Source organism: Pan troglodytes, chromosome 5, assembly GCF_028858775.2.
Source record: "Pan troglodytes isolate AG18354 chromosome 5, NHGRI_mPanTro3-v2.0_pri, whole genome shotgun sequence".
Taxonomy (NCBI): Eukaryota; Metazoa; Chordata; class Mammalia; order Primates; family Hominidae; genus Pan; species Pan troglodytes.
Genome location: NC_072403.2, coordinates 60,828,040 through 60,840,125, shown reverse-complemented (window position 1 = coordinate 60,840,125; position 12,086 = coordinate 60,828,040).

Here is a 12,086-nt window from a genome sequence, read left to right as displayed (position 1 = left end):
CACATACACACAAATGGAATTCTGCTGGCAACCACATGAGCTTGGAAGAGAACCCTGAGAATGGAATGCAGCCCAGCCAACACCTGGATTGCAGCCTCGCGATACCCTGAGAAGAGGACTCAGTAAGCCACCCTTGGACTCCTAACCCATGGAAATCATGAGATAATTAATAAATGGTTTAAGCTGCTATCTGTGGTAACTTTTTATGTAGCAACAGAAATCACGTAAATATGTGTTTTCAAATCATGGTGCAAATAACTATTAGATGACTCAGACTTAAATTATTTAAGTATTTTTAACATAAACACCAACCTAAATCCATGATTCTCTTCTTGGTATAAATTTAAGGAAATAGATATAGAGAAGAGAGTGCGCATATGTTATTTTTTGCATTTTCAAATTCATGGCACTTTGTTTTAGTAATAGCAACTCAATTGTCCGATGCTTGCAGTCTTGATGAGACGTCAGCCTAGGTACGCAGCCTTTGCCTGACCTGAGGAGAGTCATGGACCTAACAAGACCCATCAGACTCTCTTCCTGGAATTTGAGTCTCAAAAAAAAAAAAAAAAAAAAAGGCACTGAAAATCCATAAATCTGATTCATGCTTATTATGACATCTGATGAAACTTTCTGTAATTCCCTTCCAATTGGATCCCCATGTGCCTGTTTCATACCACTTCTTACGCTTCATTGTTCAATTTTTCTTTAATTCCATGAGTGCTGACTCATATCCTTCTAATAAATCTCTCTCCCTCTCCATGCATACACACACACACAAACACACACACGAGTCAATCCTCATTATTCAGTACTTATGAATTTGCATGCTAAATGTATCTGTAACTCCAAAATTAATATTCACTATGGTTTTGTGGTTATACGCTCACATGTACAGGGCATTGAAATCTTTGTGTCACCCACACATACATTCTCTGATGGGGTGGAACAAGGCAAGACTCCACCTTCTTGTTTCAGCTCTCACACTGTAAATGTGCTCCTTTCACAGTCTACGTAATGCCATTTTCACATTTTTGTGCTTTTCGGGGGGGTGACTTTGATGTATAAAATGGCCTTTATATGTGTTAGGCTGAAGCGCTGTCTAATATTTCTAAGCACAAGAAGGCTGTGATGTTCCTTTAGAAGAAATGTGTGCTAGATAATCTTTGTTCAGGCACGTGTGACAGTGCTGTTGGCCATGAGTTCAACATTATGAGTCAACAATACCGTATGTCTAGAAAAAGAAAGAGAAAACTCACTGATGTGTACATGAGATTGCTTTGGAAAGTGCTAAAGCAATGTGTCCGGAATTGGTGGGTTCTTGGTCTCACTGACTTCAAGAATGAAGCCGGGGATCCTCGCGGTGAGTGTTACAGCTCTTAAGGTGGCGCGTCTAGAGTCTGTCACTTCTGATGTTTAGATGTGTTTGGAGTTTCTTCCTTCTGGCAGGTTCGTGGTCTCGCTGGCTCAGGAGTGAAGCTGCAGACCTTCGTGGTGAGTGTTACAGCTCTTCAAGGCAGCGCATCTGGAGTTGTTCGTTCCTCCCAGTGGGCTCGTGGTCTCGCTGGGCTCAGGAGTGAAGCTGCAGATCTTCAAGTTGAGTGTTACAGCTCATAAAGTCAGCGTGGACCCAAAGACTGAGCAGTAGCAAGATTTATTGCAAAGAGCGAAACAAAAAAGCTTCCACATTGTGGAAAGGGACCCCAGCGGGTTGCCAATGCTGGCTCGGCAGCCTGCTTTTATTCTCTTATCTGGACCCACCCACATCCTGCTGATTGGTAGAGCCCAGTGGCCTGTTTTGACAGGGTGCTGATTGGTGCATTTACAATCCCTGAGCTAGATACAAAGGTTCTCCACGTCCCCATCAGATTAGTTAGATACAGAGTATGGACACAAAGGTTCTCCAAGGCCCCACCAGAGCAGCTAGATACAGAGTGTCGATTGGTGCACTCACAAACCTTGAGCTAAACAGGGTGCTGATTGGTGTGTTTACAAACCTTGAGCTAGATACAGAGTGCCGATTGGTGTATTTACAATCCCTGAGCTAGACATAAAGGTTCTCCAAGGCCCCACCAGAGCAGCTAGATACAGAGTGTCGATTGGTGCACTCACAAACCTTGAGCTAAACACAGGGTGCTGATTGGTGTATTTACAATCCCTGAGCTAGACATAAAGACTCTCCACGTCCCCACCAGACTCAGGAGCCCAGCTGGCTTCACCTGGTGGATCCCGCACCAGGGCTGCAGGTGGAGCTGCCTGCCAGTCCCGCAAGGTGCGCTCGCATTCCTCAGCCCTTGGGTGGTCGATGGGACTGGGTGCCGTGGAGCAGGGGGTGGTGCTCGTCGGGGAGGCTCGGGCCGCACAGGAGCCCATGGAGTGTGTGGGAGGCTCAGGCATGGCGGGCTGCAGGTCCTGAGCCCTGCCCCGCGGGAAGGCAGCTAAGGCTTGGTGAGAAATGGAGCGCAGCACCAGTGGGCTGGCACTGCTGGGGGACCCAGTACACCCTCCGCAGCCACTGGCCCGGGTGCCAAGTCCCTCATTGCCCGGGGCCAGCAGGGCTGGCTGTCTGCTCCGAGTGCGGGGCCCGCCAAGCCCACGCCCACCCGGAATTCCAGCTGGCCCGCAAGCGCCTCACGTAGCCCCGGTTCCCGCTCGCGCCTCTGCCTCCACACCTGCCTGCAAGCTGAGGGAGTGGGCTCCAGCCTTGGCCAGCCCAGAAAGGGGCTCTCACAGTGCAGTGGTGGGCTGAAGGGCTCCTCAAATGCCGCCAAAGTGGGAGCCCAGGCAGAGGAGGTGCCGAGAGCAAGCGAGAGCTCTGAGGACTGCCAGCACGCTGTCACCTCTCAGTAACATAGACACAGGATGTATTGAAACTATGGAAAAGACAAAAAAGTAGTTAAACGTGTGGATTCATGTGATGACTACGAATTGTTAAGAAGCATAGTGGTCAGCATTGTTGTGAGGTTAAAACCCAAAAATATGTATGGTCACCTTATCCATGCTCAAGAAAATGTTAAAACCATTCTCAGCTAGTGCTGGCTGGTTTGCATGTTTCAAAAAGCAATGCTACATGGAAAATGTTAAACTGGCAGGCAAGGCAATTAAAAAACACTTGCCAACTGTCATACAGAAAAAGGGTTATGTACAACAGCAGGTTTTCAAAGGTAATGAGACTGGCTTGTTTTTCAAAGATTTTGGCAAACAAACCTAGGTAACACAAGTGGTGTTTGGAGTGACAAAAATTTTGTGACCATAGGCTCACAGGAACCTAATCCTGTATTTCCCCTTGGAGCAATAGTTTGATATCTGCTAAATTAATATTCATGGTGACTTTATGGAACACAGCTACCATGAATAATGAGAATTAACTATGTGTGTGATACACACACACACACACACACACACACACACACACCCCAATGTTTCTGTTGCTGGCAACTAAAGAATCCAATCAATAATACACTATATCAAAAGACTGAACTTCAATCACTTTTAATATGGTTAACTTTTAATATATAACTCAGAAAACTATCAGCTTGCATCAGTGATATTTCCAGTTTCCTTATACCATACATCTTGTTATAGCTTTCCAATTTGGTAGACAAAATATTTCCATTTTCCCTATATCATAAAACTTGTTATATATTTCGAATTTGGTAGACAAAAAAGAAACATCTTTTTGTTTTAATCTACACTTCCATTCAAGCAAAATTTGCCTTCTCTCATTTCTTGTATGTGTAATTCTCTGTTGTTGTTGGGATGTATTCAGGCACTATCAATTTTTCTTACTGCTTTCTGAAATCATTTTTTACAATCTTCAGGCTGTACTAACCTCAATTTTCTGGTCTAATTCAATAACCTTTATAGTTTCCTCATTCTTTTGTGTTTCTCGTTTTCCTCGTCTTCCTTTTGGATTAATTTTGTAATAAAAATCTATCATACACTATTTCTTCAGCTAGTAATTTTGAGAGTAAGCTTTGTGAGTCCTAGAGGTTTGAAACAGTCGTATTGTCCTCACACATATAATTCATTTGGTTCTGGAAAATTCTAAATCAGACCTTTTTTTAAATCAGATCATATATTCAGAATTCTGGCAATTATGTTCAGAATTGCCAGCTAGAATTCCAATGTCAATGTGATACTTTGTCTTTTAGAGTCTCTAATTTTGTTAATCTTGAAACTCATAGTAAGTTTCACTTGATCCTGGGTTTTCTAAAATGTTACCAGTATGTCTGGGTATGAAGTTTTGCTTTGTTTCATGTATTTACAACATGTTAAGCACCCAGTTAACAAGATTAATGCACACCTTTCTTCAATTCTGATAGTATTTATTATTTCCTCCTTTCTAATTCTGAGTATTCTATTTATAATGAAATTACTTTAGACATATATTGGAACTTTTAGATCTATCACCCTTTTTTTCTAACTTCTATTTTCATACATTTTAATTCTCTGTCCTTTATGGGTTGAACTAGGAAGGATTTTTCATTTGATCTTGTACTTCACTAATTCACTCCTCATCTGAGTCCATTCTGACATCGATTCTGTCTGCTAATTTTATTTATTTTAACAAGTTTTAGTACTTGCCAAATTTATTCTTAGCTCTTTTTGTGTTTTGGGAAGTGTATTAAATTTCTTCTTCATCACTTTGAGGATAATTCTGTCTATTCTAAATTTGTGTGTTCTATTCATGCTGTTTCATTAGGTGTTATTTATTGACATTCACATGTCTTTTTTTCATGGAGTTTTGTTGCTTATGTGCCCAGATTTTTTTTTTCTTGTGTGCTCATTTTACTGGGCAAACTAGTGAGAGGTAGGATGCTATAGAAAGAACTACATCAGAAGTTAATTTTCTGGTCACAGAATTTTACATTTTACATTTCTTCCTGGGTGTCTCTAGCTCTTCAGTACATTGCCATGTTTCTCTGACCCAAATGACCAATTTCACGGCTTGTGCCTGGCCACAAAAACCTCTACTTGGCCTTAAACTAAGAGAGAGAGGGAAGGGTTGCATGTCTTTGGGGTAGTCTCATCTTCCAAGGCTCTGTTAATTGACTCATGGTCCCTTTCTCCTTAACACATGCATCATGTCCAAGCTTGGAAAAACTTCCCCCTACATCCCCCAACCCACCATCTTTATTTTTTCTATCAGTTTTCTTGTATATAGCTTTTGAGCGGTGACTCCCTCCTTTAATCTCATTCTGTTGTCTGCCACCTTTCAATGATTTATTTCTGGTCCACTGAGGTTATGACTTTTCTATTCCTAGTTCTAATGAATGGTTTTTTTAAAAGTATACTGTTCAGCATTTGGTAAGGGAGGGTTGTCTAGAGTGTGTACTCTGTTAATCACGTTAAGGTAATCCTTAAACAACTTTCTGAGTTTAAAACCATCTGAAAACATGAGAAATAAAATCAGCTTTAGATTTGACTTATTTAAAAATTCAAAGCTGCATTACAGTAAAAAATAAATAATTGAATAGAATTAAACAAAGCAATACAAAAGGGTCATTTGGAATAAACACAACAAAAAAGAGTTCATATGAATATATAAAAAAATTAAGGTTCCAATAGATAAAAAAATTAACTGGAAATTTAAATGACAAAAATAAATGTAAATAAACAGAGAAGTACAATCCAAATAGTAAACAATATAGACACTGAAAAACTGAGAAACTTTTATATTTGCTAAATTCACACATAAAAATAAATTGTAACGAGAATATTTAATACTACCAAGTATGTGGTAAAATAAACATTATTAGATACTGTGGATGAGTATTGGAATTGAACTGTTTGCTAATGCATTTCAAATACCCCAAGTGTTTACCCATTTGAGCCAAATATATGATTAGTTTTTAAAAATATGTTCAAATGATGATATGTTTTATAGAAAATTTGTAATGGAAGAAAAAACAAAGCGTTCTTTGACAGAACAGTTAAGTGAATTACAGTTCAGTCACATCATAGACTATTCTGTAGGCATTAAAATTGATGTTTACAAAGATTTATTTTATGGGGAAATGCTTACAATAGGTCATGTCTTTAAAATAAAATATAATTATGTATATAGGTTTCTTTTAAGTTAAAAAAATGCACATGTGAGTAAACCAAAAACTAAAAGGATGTTTATAAAAATGTCAAGGAAGGTTTTCTTTAGTTGACGAATTTATTTAAAATTTTAAAATCTTCTATGTATTTTCAAAATCATCTGCAGTGAGGAGATAAACTGATAAATAGTAAGATAAATTATTTTAAAAAGCAGTTAGTTATCTGAAAAATATTTTACTTTACTTCTCAGCATCTTTCCCTTTTATTTCATGTCTGATAGCTTTTTTCTTCTTGTATTAGTTTCCTAGGACTGGTGTAGGAAATACCAGTCACTGGGTGATTGAAAATAGTATACATTGATTCTATGACAGTTCTGGAGACCAGAAGTCCAAAATCAAGGTCTTGGCACATCTATGCTCCTTCGGAAGCCTGTGGGGAAGAATCCCTCTTTGCCTCTTCCTAGCTTCTGGTGGTGTCCGTGGATCCCTGGTGTTCCTTGGCTTATGACAGCACAACTTCAGTCTCTGCCTCCATCTTCACATGTTCTCCCTGTGTCTTCACATCATCTTCCTTCTGTGCAAGTCTGTCCTGTGTTCAAGTTCTCCTTTTTATAAAAAGCGCACTGGTCCTATCAGTTTAGGGCCCACTCTAATGATTTCATTTTAACTTATTTAAAAAGACCTTATTTGTGAAGACCCCAAATAAGGTCACATTTGGAGATACCATGGGTTAGGACACCAGGGTTTCTTTTTGAGGTGACACTATTCAATTCACCATAACCCCACTTGCCAAGTAATGATGCCATATCTATGTCTGTCTTCAAAGGGACTATCTCTTGATTCTGAACATCTCTTAATCTTCTCAATTATCAAGATGTACTGAATTAGTATGTTATCGCTTAAAGTTGTCTTCTCAATTAGTTGGAAATTTTCTTATAGAAAAGGGCATGATTTTAAGGTAGGCGTAAGGTACAGTAATGGCTTATGGGGTAAGAATAATTACAGAATGGAAGACATTTTGAGCACCTCTCCAATCATATCATATGGGAGACGTGATAAACTACTTCACCTAATGCAGGGAGAGCAGAACCAAGCAGCTGTCACCATGCGGTCTCACTAGAGGCAACAAAGGAAGACAAGATTCAGGATCATTGAAAAGTGGCAGAAATGTCATGTTATGTAATATGTGTAGTGACTCTTTAAATTGCTTCCTTAATTCAATATTGTAATTTTTGTTTAGAGAAACCTCTCTTGGAAGCAGTAGTAACCATTTCAAAGTAGAAAGTAATAGCATGAAGCTAGAGCCAATCTCCTGGCTTTCTTTTCAAAATCTGCATCCAAAATACAAGAAACAACAATATATAATACAGATGGTAATTTAGGTGGTCTTGGAAATTCTCAGTAAGATGCACTGAATAAGGTATCAATTAAGTACTTGAGAGGTACTAAGCATTACTTATTCACTAAATGGGATATAGATTTAATCATCAAAATAAATCTTTAATTGTGAAGGTAGTAAGTAAGAAATCTGGGAGCAATACATTATTAATATTTCTTGATCCCCCAAACCCTTATTCCTTTGATGACTCACATAGAAAGTAGTGTTCTGGTATGCATTATGAATTATAACTAGAAAGATTTTTTATTTTAAACCACTTTGGAACCAGTGTCAGTGTCTATTATTTAGATGTCTATATTAAATTACATGGCTTTTTTTCTAGTTTATTTCCACATTTAAAATATATATGCCACATGGTATTGCATCTACAGGCACACTTGCAGGAACTAATTTCAGAGGTAACCCTGTTACAGAATCACTCCTAAGCCATTACCTCCGCATGACTTTGTGGGATCATATGGGGGAAAAAATGCTCTTTCTTTTATGGTGAGTGATTTTTTTCTGTTGTGTCCATTCAGTTCATGACAGCAGAATTAGTGGTTTTGACATGTGGAGATTATTCTAAGCCAATCCAAAATTATAGACAAGTGTCCTACCTGTGTAAACACTGCTACTCTTCCAAATGGAAGGCTTACATTTGAAATTTTCTAAAACAAATCTAACCACTGTTTTTATATTTAAAACCAGCTGTATTTAATGTATTAGTTTTATTGTTATTCTGAGGGAAATGATGATTTAATACCAAAATATCTTTAAAAAAATCATTAAATCTGAGAGGTAATCATTGATGTTGCATTACTCTCCCAAGACATTGTTTTATTTTTTTTTCCTGCTTCATAAATTCCTTAGTCTTTATGACACTGAATTCAGAGAAACACTGCAAAATTTCAAACAAAAGTATGGGTTTGCTATAATGCCTAAATTATCTTTTAGAAGACCAATTGGACATCTACTGGCCTGTATTTTCAACTTCCTTCAAGATGATTTTTCTGGTAATTTTTATCCAGCATTAGCCACTTCCCTATCTTGAATTTCTCAATACCTTGATTATTATTGAGGTAAATAAAACTGCAGAATTTTATTTATTTTTATCCAGAATAAATGTTCTTTAAATACTCTTGGCTGTTTCTCTTTCTTGTGATAGAGATATCAAGTCCTCAGTTTTGGAAATGTCACCAGAATGCCATCCCAATAATTACCTCCCACCCCCATCCCCCCAGAAAAACAAGCACATGACCAAAGTCATGATGTATTTTGTTTTGGCAAAGACCTTTGGCTTAGGCGCTGGTGTTGGATGGTGGTGTATTATGAATGCACTGCCTTACCTGCTGAACATCTCTGCATCCAGAAATTTACTTAGAGATAAAGAGAGAACCAAAAGTATTGTGAAGGTAACATCTGCTCCTTTCTTTTAAGGTTTGAATATTTAAAATAGGAAAATATTTTTGCCCTGATAAAATGAAACCAGGGTTACCCAAAATGAAACTCTGTTTTAAGATGGGGATTTGGCCCATGACCCAAAATTGTCACGGAGGCTTTGTTCACTGTGTGACTGATGCTGGAATCCCGTGGAGCCATTGTACATAGCATAGGTGGGTGCGCCTTAGGATTGGAGGCTGTAGGTATGAATAAAACAGCTGCTCTATAAGAACTGTGAGTCTAATTCTGAAGGGAGAAGTACTCCTTCTTAGAGGTCTTGCCATTTAAAAAGAAGTGTAGGAAAATAAATATAACTTTTTACCCCAGTGAATAAATGCGGCATACCAGTTACATTTATAATATTTTCTTGTATTTTTGTAGATTGTTCCAGCATAGTAGTTTTATTTCTTCAAGAAGGTTATCTCCCTGAGAAAAAGAACCATATTTCCTATAGTTTTTTTGGTTTATGATAATGTCGTTAATTGTATTAATTTGTGGATGGTAAACATCTGATGTGTGGTTGTTGAGAAAATGATATCTCACCTTTATATGGCTTTATGGTTCATAATGTGCTTTCGCAAAATTATCTTACAACTGAACAGAGAGACAGCTGTGCCAAATAAAATTGTGTCCCTGAGACTTGAGGAAATAAGGGATTTGTTCATAGCTAAAATCTCATAGCTAATAATGGGAGAAACCAAAACTCAAAAGTATGATGACAGAATCTGAATAAATTACTATTTCAACTAGTACTAGAGGCAGCAATCTAGGAGACTTCAAGCCAGACTTTAGCCACAGGTTTTTTTCTTTTTTTTGGATATGGGGTCTCACTCTGTTGGCCAGGCTGGAGTGCAGTGGCACATTCATGGCTCACTACAGCCTTGAACTCCTGGGCTCAAGTGATCCTCCCACCTCAGGCTCTCAAGTAACTTGGACTACAGGCATGTGACACCACATCTTGTCTTTTTTTTTTTTTTTTTCACCTACCACTTGATGAAATGCTCTCTCCCCAATTGATCACATTACTCAGCACTCACAGTTAAGCGATACCTAGCATTTCTCAGTGACTCATGTTACCTGCCTAGCCACTGAAGACATGATTTCCTAAACTTCACTATAAACAAATACAAGATGTAGAGCTTCTTTGCCAGCTTTGGGACTTAGCTTAAAAGAGAAATTATTAGGAGCTAGACAAAAAGCAGAGTAAGCAGTGAATGGACTTGAAAGGATACAGAGCTGTGGGAAAATACTTTTGTTATCAGAGATCCTCATGAAAATTTCAGTGAGCCCTGAGACCACCATCATGTAATGATCATCCCTTCTTACAGAATGCAAAGGAATTACAAACTGTGAATTCTGGTTTTAAGCAAATAAATCTCTTAATACCCCTTTCAAGAAATAACCAGCATATAAAAAAGGGATAGAATTATGTAAGTCTACAGTTTCGCCCTTATAATCTCTCAGTGTCTTTAAGGGATCCCAACATCTGCAAAGTCCAAGCATTTCTCTGCGTTTTATACCCAGTTAATGGGAGAGAACCATGAGCCTCTGCTCAGAATTGGCAAGACAAGGAACAAATCCCAAATCAAGCCAAAACTGGAAGGAATACTACTACTAGCAGATTCACATTGCTTAGCGTCATATTTAATAGGGAATTGAAGGATAGGATATCTCTTTCTGGCTGTCTATACCTCTAATTTTCCTGGCACTTTACCCTTCTTGATGCTCTTTAAAAATAAAATAAAACTCAAACTCAGAGAAGGAAATCACTCTTAATTTTCCTGAAAGAGGATTGTTGTTCTAATTTGTACTGAGGGTGTTTGAATCATTGAAATGCCTTAACTTGCATCACTTTTGTTAAAAATCTCTGTCCCTTTCCATCTTCTCTAATTCCAATTTTTCAAGATTGCATAAGAAGGGTCTACACATTTTTTAAATAGATCCCTTTGGAGAAAAGGGTCTTTCTGTGGAAAACAAGTCTTTAAAGATTTAGGGTTTTTGTTCTGTTGATCTATTGGTAGTAGTTTTCCATAGCAGTTAATTAAGAGGAGCTATAAGTCTATGTTAGGCTCAGTGAGAGCTTTTAAGTCAATTTGTGTCTTTTTGTCTTTTTCAGAGGCTTCCGAGAAAGAGTGAAGATGGAAAGACCAAGCACTTGTCATGATCAATGTAATAATCTTGTTATGATCAATATGTCTACATGATTAACTCAGGTGACTATGGCTCAGGTTTGCTGGAATCTCAGTAAGAAACAAAGGCTAAGGACTTGGCCAACTGTATCACAAAACTGACAGCTGACCCTGGCTTACCCAGTGCCTAAGAATAAAATTGCAGTATGCAGAAGGTCCAAAGGAACTGAAGCTCAAGCAGGTCCATCCTCAAAAGGCCTGATGTGGCAACTACAAATCAATTCAAATCTTAATACGGAAAATTACTTAAGGTGATGCAAATGCTGAGTACCTGGTGGATTCATCTTCTGTTTATAACTCATGGCAGTGTTTTCTAGGGGAGAGGAACACAGGACTTGGACAGCATCAAGGGTCAGTCGGTCAAGGCTGAGCCTAGTAGGGAAATGGGGCTGGGAAGTAGAAATTGAGGTTAAAAGAGAGTAACAGCAATTGGAAAAATCTGGCCAAGGTGGGCAGAGGAAGCTTGAAGTTAGTTGAGCTGGGCATCTCGAATACTGACAATAGTGTTGAAGATTGCAGGCCCCATGACCAGTTCAACATAGTCCTACCCTTTCTCCAGCCAGCCCTCTGCTCCCTGCATCATGTTGAGTTGCAGGGATGGGGATTCTGCCTGGGACTCCAGGTCAAACTGGGCCCACTGGGAGTAGTGTGTCATTGGCACCATTCAAAGAAGATCCTTTTCTGAGCTTCCCAGGGAATACAATCATCATGGACCTAAACTTGAAGTAACCGTGTTGACAGGATCTCCACTTTTAACTATGGTGGAAGAGAAGGGTTCAAAACATTTTATCTACAGATTTCATGCTGCTCAGTACATCTCTTACTTACGCCAAAATGCAAACATTTTTACCGAAATCATTTTGATTCTTTCATAGGTGTGGTCTTAAAAAGAGCAGTTTATAGACAACAAATCCAACACAAGAAACTGCCTAGTGTCATGGAACGCATTCTATGCAAAAAACTGTTTTAATATATTTTAAAAAATAATTTGTATTTATTTATTAGAAGATAGTGTCTGCTTTGTAATTCTTTCCC